Below are 17,060 nucleotides of genomic sequence, written 5' to 3' on the forward strand. Positions count from 1 at the left end.
TCCATGAAGATTTATTCCTACATTTTCTTCTAGTACATTCGTGTGCTCACTGACCAGGAAGCTCTCCAGAGCCTCCCAGACCTTATTGGGGTTTCATTACATAAGCATGGTAGATTAAATCACTGGCCATGTGATTGAACTTTATCTCCAGCCCCTGCTCCTCTCTTTGGAGGTCAGGTGCCTGAAATTTCCAACTCTTTAATAACAAGTTTGGTCTTTCTGATGATCACTCAGCATCCATCCTGAGACCAGCTAGGGACCCTCCCACCCCACATTATGTCATAAGCATAACCAAGATACTCCTATCACTCAAGAAATTCCAAAGGTTGACGAAGATGTGCACCAGGACTAGGGACAAAGACCAGATATTTTGTATTATACCATAGTTATCTACCATACTGATAATTCTGGGATTTTTTGTACTTTAAAAAAAATGATTTAACTTTGTTTAACCTGGTATTTCCTCAATTTACTTGAACATGGAGACCCATACTATGGACCCTACTTCTTCCCCACACATGACACCTATAAGCACACTTGGGAAACACTCTTTGGGGAACACTACTCAAACCTTTGCTTCTCTGTGCTCCAGTGATGCATTTCCAAAGGCTTGATGGCTGAACCAACTACACATTTTGTGGGGCCAAGTACAAAACTGGAGTGTGGAGTTTCTTGTTCAACAATTACTAGAAGCAGCATTAGCAGAGCATTAGCAAATCATGGGACCCTTCTGAGCACAAGGTCCTTTCAGACTTACCTCTTTATCCCCACTGCCACATCCCTAACTCAGGCTATCACTGCTCATCCAAGTCCAATTTGGCCTTCTACCAGGCACACAGGCTCTTTTAAAAAAAATTTTTTTTTAACATTTTATTTATTTTTGAGACAGAGAGAGAGAGAGCATGAACAGGGGAGGGTCAGAGAAAGAGGGAGACACAGAATCCGAAACAGGCTCCAGGCTCTGAGCTGTCAGCACAGAGCCCGACGCGGGGTTTGAAACCCACAGACCACGAGATCATGACCAGAGCCGAAGTTAGATGCTCAACCGACTGAGCCACCCAGGCGCCCCGACACACAGCCTCTTATCTCACTCCTCCACACAGGCAGCCAGGATAATCATTCTAAAAATGTGGATCTCATCATGATCCTCCTCCCCTCACCTTCCCTGTTTACAACATCTCAATGATATCCCTTGCTTTTGGAAAAAAGGTCTAATACCTTAACATGGCTTAAAGGCCCTTTCTGATGAAGTTCCTGCTTACTTGTGAAGTTTCAACTCATTACTCCTGTTTGTCTCCTGGTGGTGATTGTTTCTCTCTGTCTTTGTTTGATATAAGATAGGATCCTCAGGCAGAGAGCCAGACTTCATTTAAAAACAAAACAAAACAAAACAAAACAGGACAGGTTGCATAAGAAGGCCTCAAGGGGGGGTGCCTGGGTGGCTCAGTCGGTTAAGCGTCCGACTTCGGCTCAGGTCATGATCTCACGGTCTGTGAGTTTGAGCCCCGCGTCGGGCACTGTGCTGACCGCTCAGAGCCTGGAGCCTGTTTCAGATTCTGTGTCTCCCTCTCTCTCTGCCCCTCCCCTGTTCATGCTTTGTCTCTCTCTGTCTCAAAAATAAATAAAAGTTAAAAAAAAAATTAAAAAAAAAAAAAAAAAGAAGGCCTCAAGGGGAAAAACAGGAATAGCTTTAGAGCTGGGCCTGACCCCTCGGTGGCCAAGCACAGAAGCTGCCCATGCAGTTCATTTGCCCTCTCCTGCTGGGCCATGGGATGGGGCAGCACAGTATAGTGGCTAAAAGCAGAGTCTCTGGAACCAGACTGCCAAGATAATTAATGCTTTTCTGCCTTAGTTTCCTCCTCATCTGTAAAAATGAGAATAAAACAATCTACCTTAAACTGAGAATTAAATGAGTTAGTGTCTATAAAACACTTAGGACATTGTCTGGCAAGCAATAGGCATTATTAACAGAGTTCAGATGCACTTCTGCTTCTTCCCTCTCCTGTCAACTAACTACCAGCTATCTTTCTTGTGCTCATGCTTTCTGCCAATTTATGGCTTTGGATTATTCATGGCTTCCACGGTCTCATGGCACCTGCATATTGTTCCTCTCTGTGTGAGTTTGGCTTCCACTACAATTTTCGAACTGGTCAGCTACCTCTTGAAACTTTCCAAACTCCCCAAGATCAAGATTTTGATTGGTCCAGAAAAATCACTGCAATCCCTCTGTGGCAACTTACTGCAGCCAGCTGAGGCAAGAGCACCACTCTGGACTGCTCCCCTCTGTGTGGTTCAGGGAAGGAACCTCTCAGGGGGACCTGTGGGGAAAGCTAGCATTATGGGCAATGGTTTGTGCAGTACACATGTGTACTCAGTACTCAGGCTTAAAGCTCAGTGCTGTCTCTGAGTGTTTTGGTGCCTGGTCCTCTACTCCTCTAGCCAATTCGAATAATTATCTTTAAAACAAATGTTTCCCCCCTTTTATTAAAAAATACATATAGTTTAAAAAAAAAAAAGGCGCCTGGGTGGCTCAGTTGATTAAGCATCTGACTTTGGCTCAGGTAATGATCTCATGGGTTCATGAGTTCATGAGTTCAAGTCCTGCACAGAGTGAACATGAGCCCTGCTTTGGGTGAGCCCCACTTCTCTCTCTCTCTCTCTCTCTCTCTTTGCCCCTTGCTCACTTGCGCCCTCTGTCAATAAGTAAATAAATAAATAAAAATAAACCATCATAAAATGGTAAATTTAAAAAGATTCCAACTTAAATAGCAAAGAAGTATGTCCAAATAACTGCTAACTATAGTTATTTCTGTATTTTCCATGTTTTTAAAATATCTTACATGCCCTGCATTGGGCTCTGTGCTAAAAGCACAGAGTCTGCTTGGTGATTCTCTCTCTTTCTCTACCCCTTGCACACACAAGTGCATGCATTCACGCGTTCCCTCTCTCTCTCTCTCTCAAAATAAATAAAATAAACTTATCAAAGGGACATATGCACCCCAATGTTTATAGCAGTGCTATCGACAATAGCCAAAATATAGAAAGAGCCCAAATGTCCATCGACAGATAAATGGATAAAGAAGATATGGCGTGTGTGTGTGTGTGTGTGTGTGTGTGTGTGTGTGTAATGGAATATTACTCAGCAATCAAAAAGAATATAATCTTGCCACTTGCAACTATGTGGATGGAACTGGAAGGTATTATGCTAAGCAAAATTAGTCAGAGAAAGACAAATATCATATGACTTCACTCACATGAGGAATTTAAGATACAAAACAGATGAACATAAGGGAAGGGAAGCAAAAATAATATAAAAACAAGGAGGGGGACAAAACATAAGAGACTCTTAAATACAGAGAACGAACTGAGGGTGGAGGGGCTGTGGGTGGGAATGCGCTAAATGGGCAAGAGGCATTAAGGAAGACACTTGTTGGGATGAGCACTGAGTGTTATACATAAGGGATAAATCACTGGAATCTACTCCTGAAATCATTATTGTACTACATGCTAACTAACTCAGATGTAAATTTAAAAATTAATTAATTAAAAATAAAATAAAATAAAAAACTTAAAAATATTACAAAATCAAATATCTTACTTGGTAATATGCACCTAAAGAGTAATTATGAAAAAGTCAGATAATTGTGTATACCTCTAAAAATCTCACTGAAAACATCATGTTGCCATAGGAACTATCATAGGTGAGCTGCAGTAACAGGACATACATGTGCTTCTTTCTTTTACACCATATTGACAAAATAAGATTTATTTTGTATTAAAATATATATACTAAATGTAAAAATACCCCAATATGCTATATAAAACATAAAAGAGAAATGAATAAAATGAATAAAATTTTTATTTCCTGTACTTTCTGCCTGAAATCTTATCATGAAAAATCTCAAAAATATAGAAAAGTTTAAAGGATTCTCCAGAGATCACCCATATGCACACAGTTTATTTATCCATTCTTCTGTTGATGGACATTTTGGGACTTTCCATTTTTGGCTACTATGAATAAAACTGCTATAAATATTGTAGTACAACTTTCTTTGTAGACATACAATTTTATTTTGCTCTCTTAATGGTGCTCTTGATGAACAGAAGTTTTTAATTTTGATGAAATCTGATTTGTGAACTTTTTTTAATGGTTAAATCATTTGTGTCCTAGTTATAAATGTTTTACCTACCCCAATCCCATGAATGTATTACCTTAAGTGTTTTTCTAGAAGTATAATAGTTTAATCTTTCACATTAGATCTATGATTTAATCTCAAATTAATTATTGTGTATGTTATAAGATGAAGCATGTTACTAGGGTCTTTTTATTCCATGTAAATATTCAATTGCTCTGACACCATTCATTGAAAAAAAGTCATTTTCTCACTGAATTGCATTGACGACTTTGTCGTAAATCACGTAACCACATAAGCATGAGGCTCCTTCTGGACTCATTGGCCTATTTGTCCTTAGGCCAATAGCACCACTGTCTTAATTACTCTTTTAGACTGTTTTAGATTAATTCTTGGCATCTGGTAGGTTAGTCCTTCAAATCCATTCTTCTTCAAGATTGACTATTACAGGGGCACCTGGGTGGCACAGTTGGCTAAGTGTCCAACTTCGATTCAGGTCATGATCTCACAGTTTGTGAGTTTGAGCCCTGAGTTGGGCTCTGTGCTGATAGCTCAGAGCCTGGAGACTGCTATCTGTCACGCTCTGCCTCTCAGTCACCCTCTGTCTCCCTCTCTCAAAAATAAATAAAACATAAAAAAAAAAAAAAAAAAGTACCACTAGGGGCACCTGGGTGGCTCAGTCAGTTAAGCATCTGACCTTGGCTCAGGTCATGATCTCTCAGTTTGTGAGTTCGAGCCCCACGTTGGGCTCTGTGCCTGGAGCCTGCTCTAGATTCTGTGTCTCCCTCTCTCTCTGCCCCTCCCCCACTCACATTCTGTCTGTCTCTCTCTCTCTCAAAAATAAACATTAAAAAAAATTTTTTTTAAAAAGCACCGCTTTTTAACCTTAAAAAAAAGATTGACTATTATAGATCTTTTACTTTTTTCACATAATTTAAAAAAATTTTTTAAGGTTTATTTATTTTTGAGAGAGAGAGACACAGAGCACGAGCAGGGGAGGTGCAGAGAGAGGTAGAGACTGAATCTGAAGCAGGCTCCAGGCTCCAAGCTGACAGCACAGAGCCCAACGCAGAGCTCGAACTCAGGAACATGAGATCATGACCTGAGCCCAAGTCAGATGCTCAACCAACTGGGCCACCAGGTGCCCCTTTTTTCACATAATTTTTAAAATCAGCTTGTAATTTTCTATTTTTAAAAAATATGCTAAGATTTTTATGGAATTGCATTAAATTTAAGATCAATTTGAGGAAACTAGACATCTTAACAATGTACAGTTTTCCAATTCCTAAAATGATATATATCTCTATTTAATTATGCCTTCAACTTCTTTTGGCAATGTTTTATAGTTTTCATTGTAGAAGTCCTTGTAGAATATCTTTGATTAACTTCATTGTGGAATAATGTGATGGCATTCTGTACTCTTATAAATGCAGTTTTAACATTTTTAGTTTCTACTTGACTGTTGCTAATATGTAAAAGATATATTTCCTATTGACCTCGTATGTAGGTTACTAAATTCAACTTATTATTCTAGAAATTTATCTGTAGACTCAACTGGATTTTTTAACTATAAATCAAATCATTTGTGAATAAACAAAATTTTATTTCTTCACTTTCAACTGTATGCCTTTTATTTCTTTCTATTGTTTTATTACATTGGTTAGGTTCTTCAGTACAATGTGAATAGAAGTGGTAAGAATAGATATTACTGTCTTGTTACCAGCTTAGCAGAAAAGCATTCAATACTTCACCACTAAAGTGACAAAGTGACGTTAGCTGTTAATATCGTTGTTGTTTGATGTGTGCTCCTGACCAAATTGATTTAATTCCCTTCCTAGTTTTCTCTGAATGACATAAGCTTCTCTCACTTTCTTTGATTTATTTATTTGTATCCCTTCTCTCATACAGAAAATACTGGTCCTTAATAATGTGAATATAGTTTTTTTTTGTTTTATTCTATGATGTAGATAAAATGGTTTCAAAATTATAGTATCAATACCAAAGTTGCTACTAAGTAAAATGCAAGATTTGCTTTTTATTTCACTCTTTTGATATATCTCCCTAAGACTCTACAGGCAGGGTCCTATCTTCTAAAGACAATTGAAATAATTCTTTCCTCTTTATGGCTGTATCACCAATTTGATATACAGTTAAATTAAACTGTTTCATTTTACTTTCAATTTTGGAGGGTTTTTTTCACGTAAACTACCATATCATCTGGGAATAAAAGTAGTTTTGCCTCTACCTTTTCAATTTTTAATCTTCTAATTGTTTTCCACTGACTGCTTGTGTAGGCTAAAGTTTCACAGAGTTAATTTGTTGTGAAGATGGTGATTATTCTTGCCTCATTCCTAAATCAACTAAGAGTGTGCCCAGTATTTCCCCAATGATGTCCTGCCTTAGAGGGAACTGTGTATATCTACTACAACTGCTCCCTCCCCTATATTCCTGTAAGTACAATCCTAAATCTGATCTTCATTATCTCTTTCTCTGCCTTGATCTTCCTCTTTGCACTCTGTCCACCCTTCATGGTTGACAAATTGTTTGAATCCCTTCTGTGATTGTGCCACTTCTGTAAAATGCAAACACCTTTGCTTGGTATGTAAGGTATTCTGCATAAGGTGTAGTTGTTACAAGTATTAATAAGACATGAATGCACTGGGATTGGGCTTTGGAGAGGGTATAGGTGTGATACAAAAGAAGAGATAAGGGAAATCAGAGTCATATAGTTCTGTATAGCAGGAGGCATCAAATCCCCAGTGGCATGAGTTAAGACTGTGATGGTCAGAGAACAGAGGCAAAGTTAGGAATTGCATCCCTTGTTTGAGACATTAGGACCTCTTTGAAGACCTGAAGTCCTTTCTCACTGATATTAATAAAGCACAGTTATCTGGCTTCAATTTACCTTTCTTACTTCTCTCATACTATTACTCTTGACAAAGACCATCAGACTTAACTTTCTGTACCATTTTTGTACTTGGGATTTCAAATTAGGTGAATTTTGTGTCTGACACTTTAAGTTGGTCTCTGTAGCCATAAGCCAAAGACACCAAGACCCCTACAAGACTCATACACAACAAAGAGATTTAACTGTGTTCTCTACTCCAACTATTCCCTCTGCTCAATGAGCATTTCTTTAAAAAAAAAAAATTCTTTAATGGTTATTTATTTTTGAGAGAAAGAGACAGAGAGCAAGTGGGGGAGGGACAGGGAGAAAGGGAGACACAGAATCCGAAGTAGGTTTCATGCTCTGAGCTGTCAGCACAGAGCCCGACGCGGGGCTCGAACCCATGAACCGTGAGATCATGACTTGAGCTGAAGTCACACACTTAACTGACTGAGCCACCCAAATGCCCCTCAACGAGGATTTCTTGATCCCTACTCCTAGAAATAATCTCTGGCTCCTTCATATTTACATATGACTTCACCTGTGCTCTCTTATAACACCTCAATTCCTACTTTCTGCTGTAGTTATTAAAGTACAAACTTACCCTCTCAATAAACTTCCTGAATTAACTCAGACTGATCCATTTTAGATTCCAATAACTTCTAGGATGATGTTCTGAATCATTGTAATAAATAATCATGAATAATTGTGGTTTGATCATTACAGAAAACACTGGGCTCCATTCTTTTTTTGCTGTACTTCTATAAATACAACCTAAGGTTGCACTTGCTTTTTCTTATTTGTAAATTATTAAGTAACATAAACTTAAAATCTTTTTAAGTTAAAAAAACCTTTTTAAGTTAAAAAAAATCACTTTTTTTTTTAAGGGTACTTTTTTGATGAGGGAGAGGGGAAGGAGAAAGAGGGAGAGAGAATCCCAAGCAGACTCCAATCCAGTGCAGAGCCATCTGCACTGACTGGGGCACCAGCTCATATACTGTTGGATAGTGACCTGAGCTGAAATCAAGAGTCAGATGCGTAACCAACTGAACCACCCAGACACCCCAACCCTTTAAGTTTTTTTTCAGTGCTAGGTTTCTTTTGACTTCTATTTGTGAGGCTGATCTTTAAAATTTAAGTAGAAAAATTAAGTAGACAAATTTGATCTTTTGAGATCTATCACGTAGTCTATGGAGATCTATCATGATCTATCATGTAGTCTATGGAGATCTTGATTCTATTATCCAACCTGTAATCTGTTTCTCCAGCTTTTAGTCATCTGCCTATTTGGTAAGCATCTCTTCTAGGTCTTCATAGAGGTAAATAATAAAGGTATGTACAATTCGTGAATCCTCATAAAATTATCAAAAACAAAACAAAACAAAACAAACCCCTGAACCTCTCAAAGCCAACATGGATTGATTAAGCAGATGTTTGGCCATTGTTAATAAATTAGTTAAGAATCTAACCCACATAATCCATTGTATTATTTTCCATATCACATTTCCTGGATTCATCCAGAAGAATATCATGACTGTCTTTGTCAAATGTCTATTAAACAAAAAATAACTATCAATAGCTTCCCTCTCTTCTACCAATCTTTTTTAAAAAATTTTTTTAATGTTTATTTTTCTGCAAGACAGACAGAGCTTGAGCGGGGGAGGGGCAGAGAGAGAAGGAGACACAGAATCTGAAGCTGGCTCCAGGCTCTGAGCTGTCAGCACAGAGCCCAAAGTGGGGCTTGAACCCACAAACCATGAGATCATGACCTGAGCCGAAGCCAGAAGCTCAACCGACTGAGCCACCCAGATGCCCCATCTACCAATAATAATAAGGAAGAAAATGAGTTTACTTTGGCATGCCATGCTCCTGATGAGCCCAAACTGGCGCCTACTGCCAGATAAAAGGATTCTGATTTGTTTAACAAAGGCTAGCATTCACACTCAACTGGCTCTCCCCTATCCAAGGGAAGGCGTTACTCCTACAGGAACAATAGAATTCAGTGACTCACTCCCAGGAGAGAGGTTACTCTTCATGACAGCTAATCACAACCTGGCCGCATGAAGGTAAAGCAAATCAAACTGACAAAAGCTATCTTTCTAGATTGCCCATTCTGACAAATTCAGGGAGAAGAATAGAATCTCACTGCTATTGTTTCCCAGCACTTACACACAGTTCCCAGAACTTTATAACACAAGACCAACAATCAAATAAGGTTACCATCTCTATTCACTAATATAATCACCAGTTCTTACTGAGGAAAAAGTTCACTATCAACTGTGTAACATTCACTCCTAAGGGTGTTCCTAAAATACAGGTCTTTATGGTGTAGATTTTTTTTTAAGTTTATTTATTTATTTTGAGAGAGAGAGTCAGTGAGCAGGGAGAGGCATGAGGGAGAGGGAAAGATAGAGAATCCCAAGCAGGTTCCTCACTGTCAGTGCAGAGCCTGATGTGGGGCTCAAACTCATGAACTGTGAGATCATGACCTGAGTTTATGGCATAGCTTTTGATTAAATTTTTCTCTGCCAGAAATTATTTTGGTAGAAGGTATCCAATAAATACTTGATTTTGTTTCTTGTCTTACCTAAATCTATTAGTTTTTTTTGGGGGGGGGGTGTTAAATTTCAATTTGGAAATAGATTTTGTCAGGGTGCTTGGTGCCTCGGTTGGTTAACCGTCAGACTCTCAATTTCAGATCAGGTCATGATCTCCCAGGTTTGTGAGATTGAGCCCTGTGTGGGGTGCAAAGGCTGCTTGGGATTCTCTCTCTCTCCTCTCTCTCTCTGCCCCTTCCCCCACTCGTGTGTGCCATCTCTCTATCTCTTAAATAAAAAAATAATTTTTGTAAAAAAGGAAAGAAATAGATTTTATTCTGATTAAAAAGGTAATTTTTTTAAATGTTTATTTAGGGTTTTTTTTTTTTTTTGAGAGAGAGAGAGAGAGAGAGAGAGAGAGAGAATGGGCAGGCAACAGGGAGAGAGAGAGGGAGACACAGGATCTGAAGCAGGCTCCAGGCTCTGAGCTGTCAGCACAGAGCCTGATGCAGGGCTTGAGCCCACGAACTGCGAGACCATGACCTGAATCAAAGTCGGATGCTTAATTGACTGAGGCACCCAGGCACATCAAAAAGGTAATTTATGAAAACATAATTATAATAGATCTGAGTATATTTCCTGGCTCTCAGCTCTCCTTCCAAGCAGAGTTCATAATTATATTAATTAATTTGTGCATATTGGAAGAATCTTTTTTTTCAGGGCACTAGTGTATATTCCAATAAATTCCTAGAAACTAGGTTAAATTGGATTCTGTTCTTGCCATGTGTACTTTCTTAAAGGAAATATAATACAAAATAATTCTATTTAATAACAATTTTGGGGTAGGACATGAAAAGAACAAAAATAAAGTGTGTAAGTTAAACTGAGTTTCTCTTAGGACAACTTCCAATATAAAATGACATTCAACTAGTAGATCCTGGCTTAAACCTTTTTGACTTCCAAATGAAACACTTAAAAAGAAAGAAGATGACTACCAAGATCAAAACACAAAACTGATAATTAAGTTAGAGGCAGAAGCAAGGGGAAAACTCCACTAAGTCAGATGGAAACTGGAAAAGTTTAATCAATTGCTCTCTTTTCCTATGCCACTGGGGAAAATAGTGGCACTCGTGGGCCAGAAATCAGGTTGTAAAGCCCTTCCAGTTGTCCTGAATGAAGAAATAAAAGACTGTTGGCAATGATAAACCTTAGACAGCCAGCCTCCTGCCACATGGTTTGAGGAAGCCAGAATCTTCTCTCCTAGTCCTCCCTTCCTTCTCTTCCTAAAAACATTCAAACTCCATGATAAAAACTAGGCAGGAAGTGGGGTATATACCAGGGATGTTGTAGTCTCCAGTGTAAACACTGCAGAAACATTGAGACAGAAAGAGCGGTGAAAATAGAGGGTCTAGCAATTATAATGTTTCACAAATCCCACCAATTAGAGGGGGATAGAGATAGTGGGGGCAGGAGAAGATACCATTTCAGGCCAGCAGAGTCTCACTAGATGAAAACTTGCAAGAGGCTGGGAATGGGCTAGGAGCTGCCCAGCAGATCTGCTACAGATCTGAGAAGGGAACATGCAAGCTAAAACCCATTGCAGTAGTGTGCTGGTAAACAGACTCTGACTACCCCACCACTACCACCAACCCTCCTTCGATTTTGTAAGTTTTTGCCAATTTCCATGGTGTGAACATTCCGAATATAGTGGATCTCAGCTGTCAACGTCACTGAACCGCAAGTTAGGAAGAGAAGCACATGACCCCAGATTGCCATAAGCTGGATCCATCACATTCCCTGGCAAGCACTAGATGTGGATGGATTTCTCTTCATTCTAGGATGAGTAAAGAGGACCCTGTCAGAAAAATGCTTTAGGACGCAGGAAGGAGAAGAATGTTAACAATAGCTAGCCGGAATTGAGTGCTGGTTGTTCTAAGTACATTCTACTTTACAAGAAACATCTCTTTTAATCTTCATAGCAATTCTATGCAGTAAGAGGTACTATCTTAATTTTAAGACAACAATCTGAAGTTTCGTGAGATAAAGTAATTTTTGCCCTGCTCATGCAGCTATTAAGTGGCAGATTTGGTCTTTGGACTGCTGAACTGCAAAGCCAATGCACTTAAACTCTAAGCTAAGCACAAAGTAAACCTGCAATAAATGTTCTGATTTCTTGACTCATTATGATAAACCATTCATCTCCCTTATAAATTATTGTCATTTTATACTTCTTTCTCCTTTGAATTAATGAGAGATTTATGTCCAGGACCTTTCTATTGATCTTTCCTAATTTACAGTGACAAGTGAGTGGCCTCTTGGGGGAAGATTTTTTTTCTGAGTGAAGTGGGGTGTAGGGGTATAAGTGTGGTGGGAGATACTCAGAGAACAGGGGAACAGGGTGTCAGAATGCAACAGATAGAGAGTAGGGGCTGGGATGCATACTCCAAACGAAAGCAGTCTGTCATCTATCAATATTTCAGCATTCTCCTAAATTCATGCCACAGTCGTTTGCTTTGCTGTCATCAGTGTTAACAGCCATATGGATTGATTAGTCATCCAACACTCTAGTTTGATATATACAATGACCTTTATTCCATAACAACTACCTCCTCCCATAGGCACACCTGGGGATCTTTGCACGTCTATGTGCTCCACCTTTGATACACTGAATTCCAGTAAATTGCTCGCTGACTACCACCTTCTAACTCTCCCACATCTTACTCCTTCACTTGACATTTGAACTAGTCAAGCCCTCAGAGACCACCTCCTCTGTTTACCACCAACTTTCCTTCCCTTCTGTCTTCTCTCCTTTTTTAACTCAGCCTACACCCTGGGTTATATCAGTTCAATCACTGTCTCATCAGTGATCTCATCATCTTTGCCCCTTTGCCTCCCATCATCCCTAAGTGTTCATCCATCAGCCCTCTCAGCCTCTGAATGCAAGCTGTTGTGAAAATCATGCAATAAGGTTCTCTCACCTCAGCTTACTCTTCCTCACAGCCCAAAAGTCCTTCAGTAAATGCTTTGTCAGATGTTTCTCCTATTCCTCACAGAAGCTATTTCAAACTTTTACCATATTCCTAGTCTACAGACCTCTCCTTAACTTCAGAAGACCTTGGCTGCACTTCACAAATGTATTCCACGGGAGATGCTCCATATTCTCGGGGCATCAGGGCACTTCTGAGCACACAGTCCATAAGCCTTTTCGACAGGAACTTTAGTACCTCCTTCGTGAAGACTCCACATTCCTGCATTATCTGAAAGCCCTGGGGAATTTCACAGCTAAAAAAGTCTGCCTTCCATACCCAAGTAGAGATGGCTCTGGAGTTTGATAAGAATGCTGGCATACATATTATTGACACTAAACCCCACTGCCTCCAGCCTCCTGATGATCTTGCAGGGGCTATGTGGAATACTTAAGAGAGGGCAACTGCCCTCACATAGTATAAATCTCTTCCAAGCCTTCCTACTCTTGGTTTCTCAAAGTTACAGACCTAGAGCAGAGAAAACAGAAAAATTTATATATAAGCCCAAATCTCTCTGATTCAGCCTAGATCAAATTGAATTCCAGATTGTAATAGAGGTGCCATATGTTTCAATAATAGGAATCTTGGGCAGATGAGATGTTGACACAGACATTTTACAGTTTCAAAACTCTGAGCTGGGCATTGGAGCTTGCTGCAGAGATAAAGATCAAATATGGGCTTCATTAACCAATCAGATGTGTTAAGGACACTAAAAATGTAAACATTAGCCAGGTTGGGGTAAAGGTCCTTTCTTGACAGATGATGTTTCTTATCATGATGAAATTGATTCCTGGCTAGGGTGTATTTCAGAAGTTCAACAGTTACATCTTGATTTTTAACTACAACGGTTTACTGTTTTATATTACCCTTAATTTTGAGACGATGATGCTTGTTTTACTTGTTTGTTTTGAGAAATTTTATTTCCTTATTGTTTGTTACAGGACGTTCAGTTTGGATTTCTTCATCAACATTGTAACTGATCTTACCATAATTAATTCAAATGAACATTAAGGAACTGTCAGATCCTCTTGGAGTTAGGAAAAATACATGTATTTTCTTCTTTTCATGGCTGTGGTTAAAAACTAAACTGTGATTATATCAGAGTGTTTTTTCTCCAGTATTGTGAAAAAACACCAACCTACAGAAAATTAAAGTGAACATTAAAATGAAATGTGCCCAGCATCCAGATTCAACAATCATCAAGAAGTTGTCACAATTGTCAAAATGGCTTAAAAAGCCAATGCAAGCACACAGTGATGGATTGATGGTGGGCCCTTCTCTGTGGGCCTCTCAGAGTATACCTGTGCCAGAGAAGCATGCAGCCCTGAACCACTGCCCAGCCTCCTCACTAGTGGGCTGTGGGCACTGAAGGGGGCTGTACATTGTAAAAAAATAAAAGTTTAAAAAAAATTTTTCAAAGCCAATACATACATTTAGCTGTATATTTAACAGTGCAAACTGGTTCCCTGAGCAGCTACCTCTCAGATCCAAGGGCACTACAGCTCAGGCATATACTACTACACAGTGACAGAGCTATACTCTCCCCAGGGCACACCTCAGGGTGAATATTTCTACTTTAAAATTTTTTTTTAACTTTTTTAATGTTTATTTATTTTTGAGAGAGAGAGAGAGAAAGAGAGAGAAAGAGGGGACAGAATCCAAAGCAGGCTCCATGCTCTGAGCTGTGGTGGGGCTCGAATTCATGCACCAAGAGATCATGATCTTAGCTGAAGTTGGTCACCCAACCAATGAGCCACCCAGGCACCCCTAAAAAAACTTTAATGTTTATTTATTTTTGAGAGAGACAGAGACAGAGTGTGAGCAGGGGAGGGGCAGAGAGACAGGGAGACACAGAATCTGAGGCAGGCTACAGGCTCTGAGCTGTCAGCACAGAGTCCAACGCAGGACTTGAACTTCCCAACAGTGAGATCATGACCTGAGCTGAAGTCAGACATTCAACCAAATGAGCCACCCAGGCATCCTGGATATATCTACTTCTAATTTTAACTTTTTATTTTTATGCTTCATTAGTTATGTGGGGTTTTAAAAATTATTACATAAATAGTACACACACATTGTAATCCATCAAATGCTACATGGGAGTTTTTATTCTTTTCCTGTTTGAAAGTTCTCATGATCTTCTTACCTCTGAGGTAACTGGTTGATTTGGATCAAAGTTTTTTTTTTTTTTTTCTTCTCCACACAATTATGTGTAAACATATGGTGCTAGGTAGTAAGCCTTTGTCTCTTAACTCCAGCCTCTTCCCTGTCTTATTGTGATGGTGGGATTGTAACTAGGCTTTCTGGTTTTCTGTTAGGATCCTTGTTTGTTTCCAGTTTGCTAATGGACCCCCATCATCCTGGAATGCTTCACTCCTGCCGCTGCCACCATAGCCCCTGGCAGTGACTGAATAAGGCTTGCAGTTTTTTTCAACAATTGGAGAACCAGATTCATCCCACCCTCTCACTTAGAGATCTGCAAGTTCCCTTTTAGTTGTCTAGTTAGCAGACTGATACCTAGTTTATTGTTATTTTATATTTAGCTTTCTCCCTTTCATAAAACTGATATGATCTCTCTCCTCCTACTAGACAATGACACAGAAACATTCATATGTTGGAATTTTGTTCTTCTCCTTATTTACATATATATTTTTAACAATGGGATAATGCCCATTACTTTGCAAGTTGCATTTTTTTCACTTAATATTTCATGGACAATATTTCCAGGTCTGTATATATAAGTCTAACTGATTTTCTCAATAACTGCATAATATTCCAGTATATGGGCAGACTGTAATTTATTTGACCATTCTGTCGATGGATGTACAAGTCAAGTCCTAATTTTTGCTATTACAAAAAAAAATGCTTCAATAAACATTCTTGTTCATGTATCCTTCTACAATAATGCATTTGTGTCTGTTAAAAAAAATTACTGACAGTGGGATTGCTATGTCAAAGAATGAGGTATTTATATTTGTGTGACACCATGTATTCTGAACTGAAGTGGTCACACTCCTCAGTTTATGACACCATATCATGAATTCCCCTCTGGAGCCTCCAGAAAGAACATAGCCCCTGCCAACACCTTGATTTATTCCATGAGACTCATTGTAGATTTGGGACCTGTGGAATTATTAGATAATAGATCTGGTTGTTCTCAGCTACTAAGTTTGTGGTAATTTATTATGGCAGCAATAGGAAACTAATCTGTTCTTATTAAGTTTAGGTATTAATGTTATATGTTATTTCATAAAGTAAGTTCAATAGTTTCCTACTCACCTAATCTCACTACTTAATTTTCTTTTTCTGAGTCAACTTGATAAGATAGATATTACTAAATTGTTTTCCAAAATGTGAAATTCATGTTTATCCAACAATGGGTGAAACATTTTCTACTAATTCCCATAAGGAATGGACACTACTGATTCATTTAATGTTTTGCCAATCACATGAGCAAAAAGTGATATGTTGTTGCTTTAATTTGCATTTCACTATCAATGAATCAGAACACTTGTTGGTTATGGGGGTTTATGATGTTCTATAGATGTTTCCAAATTATTATGTTTTCATTTATTTATACTATCTTCTTTCTATAAAAAGTTTTTAAATTTGGTATGTTTACCTTTTCTGTTGCTGTTTTTGGGTTTCCAAGCTTGATTAAAGTTCCTCATGCACTTTGATGGCTCATGTAAAGTCTGACATTTTCTTACAAAATTTAATTGTTTACAATTATGTCTTTAATCCAACGAGAATTAATTTTCCAAAATAGTATAAAATACAGGATTCATTTGAGTTTCTCCCCAATTGCACCAACACTATTAAAGAATTCAGCCTTTCCTCAGTGATTTGAATTATCACCTGTGTTATGTATCAAATTTTAACTTACACTGTACCTATTTCTTTTTTTAATGTTTATTTCTTTATTTTTAAAAACATTTTTTAAATGTTTATTTATTTTTGAGACAGAGAGAGAGAGACAGAGCACAAGCGGGGAGGGGCAGAGAGAGAGAGAGAGAGGGAGAGAGACAGACAGACAGAATCCAAAGCAGGCTCCAGGCTCTGAGCTGTCAGCACAGAGCCCAACGCAGGGCTTGAACTCACCAGCCGTGAGATCATGACCTGAGCTGAAGTCGGATGCTTAACCCACTGAGCCACCCAGGCACCCCTATTTCTTTATTTTGAGAGAGAGAGAGAGAGAGAGAGAGAGAGAGAGAGAAAGGAGCAGAGAGAAAGGAGCAGAGAGAAAGGGAGAGAGAGAATACCAAGCAGGCTCTGTGCTGTCTGCTCAGAGCTCAACAGCAGGTTCAATCCCACAAACCATGAAATCATGACCTAAGCCAAAATCAAGAGTTAAACATTTAACCAACTGAGCCATCCAGGTGCCCTTGGATTTAATTTTATATTAGCTTTATCATGTATTCCAATATTAAGTAGGCAAGTTTTTCCACACTGTTGTTCCTTTTCTCTTTTAATGCTT

General features: G+C 38.7%; 1 protein-coding gene and 1 non-coding gene across 2 annotated transcripts in view; one reads left to right on the plus strand and one right to left on the minus strand.

Moving 5' to 3' along the window:
• Positions 1–17,060, minus strand: part of MIER3 (MIER family member 3) — a 135,758-nt gene that overhangs the window by 111,241 nt on the left and 7,457 nt on the right. The gene's annotated exons all lie outside the window — the stretch shown is intronic.
• Positions 13,832–13,968, plus strand: LOC113594905 (small nucleolar RNA SNORA42/SNORA80 family). Its single transcript, XR_003415391.1, has one exon. It is a non-coding gene; the product is annotated as a small nucleolar RNA SNORA42/SNORA80 family (small nucleolar RNA).

The sequence above is a fragment of the Acinonyx jubatus genome, chromosome A1 (assembly GCF_027475565.1).
Source record: "Acinonyx jubatus isolate Ajub_Pintada_27869175 chromosome A1, VMU_Ajub_asm_v1.0, whole genome shotgun sequence".
Lineage (NCBI taxonomy): Eukaryota > Metazoa > Chordata > Mammalia > Carnivora > Felidae > Acinonyx > Acinonyx jubatus.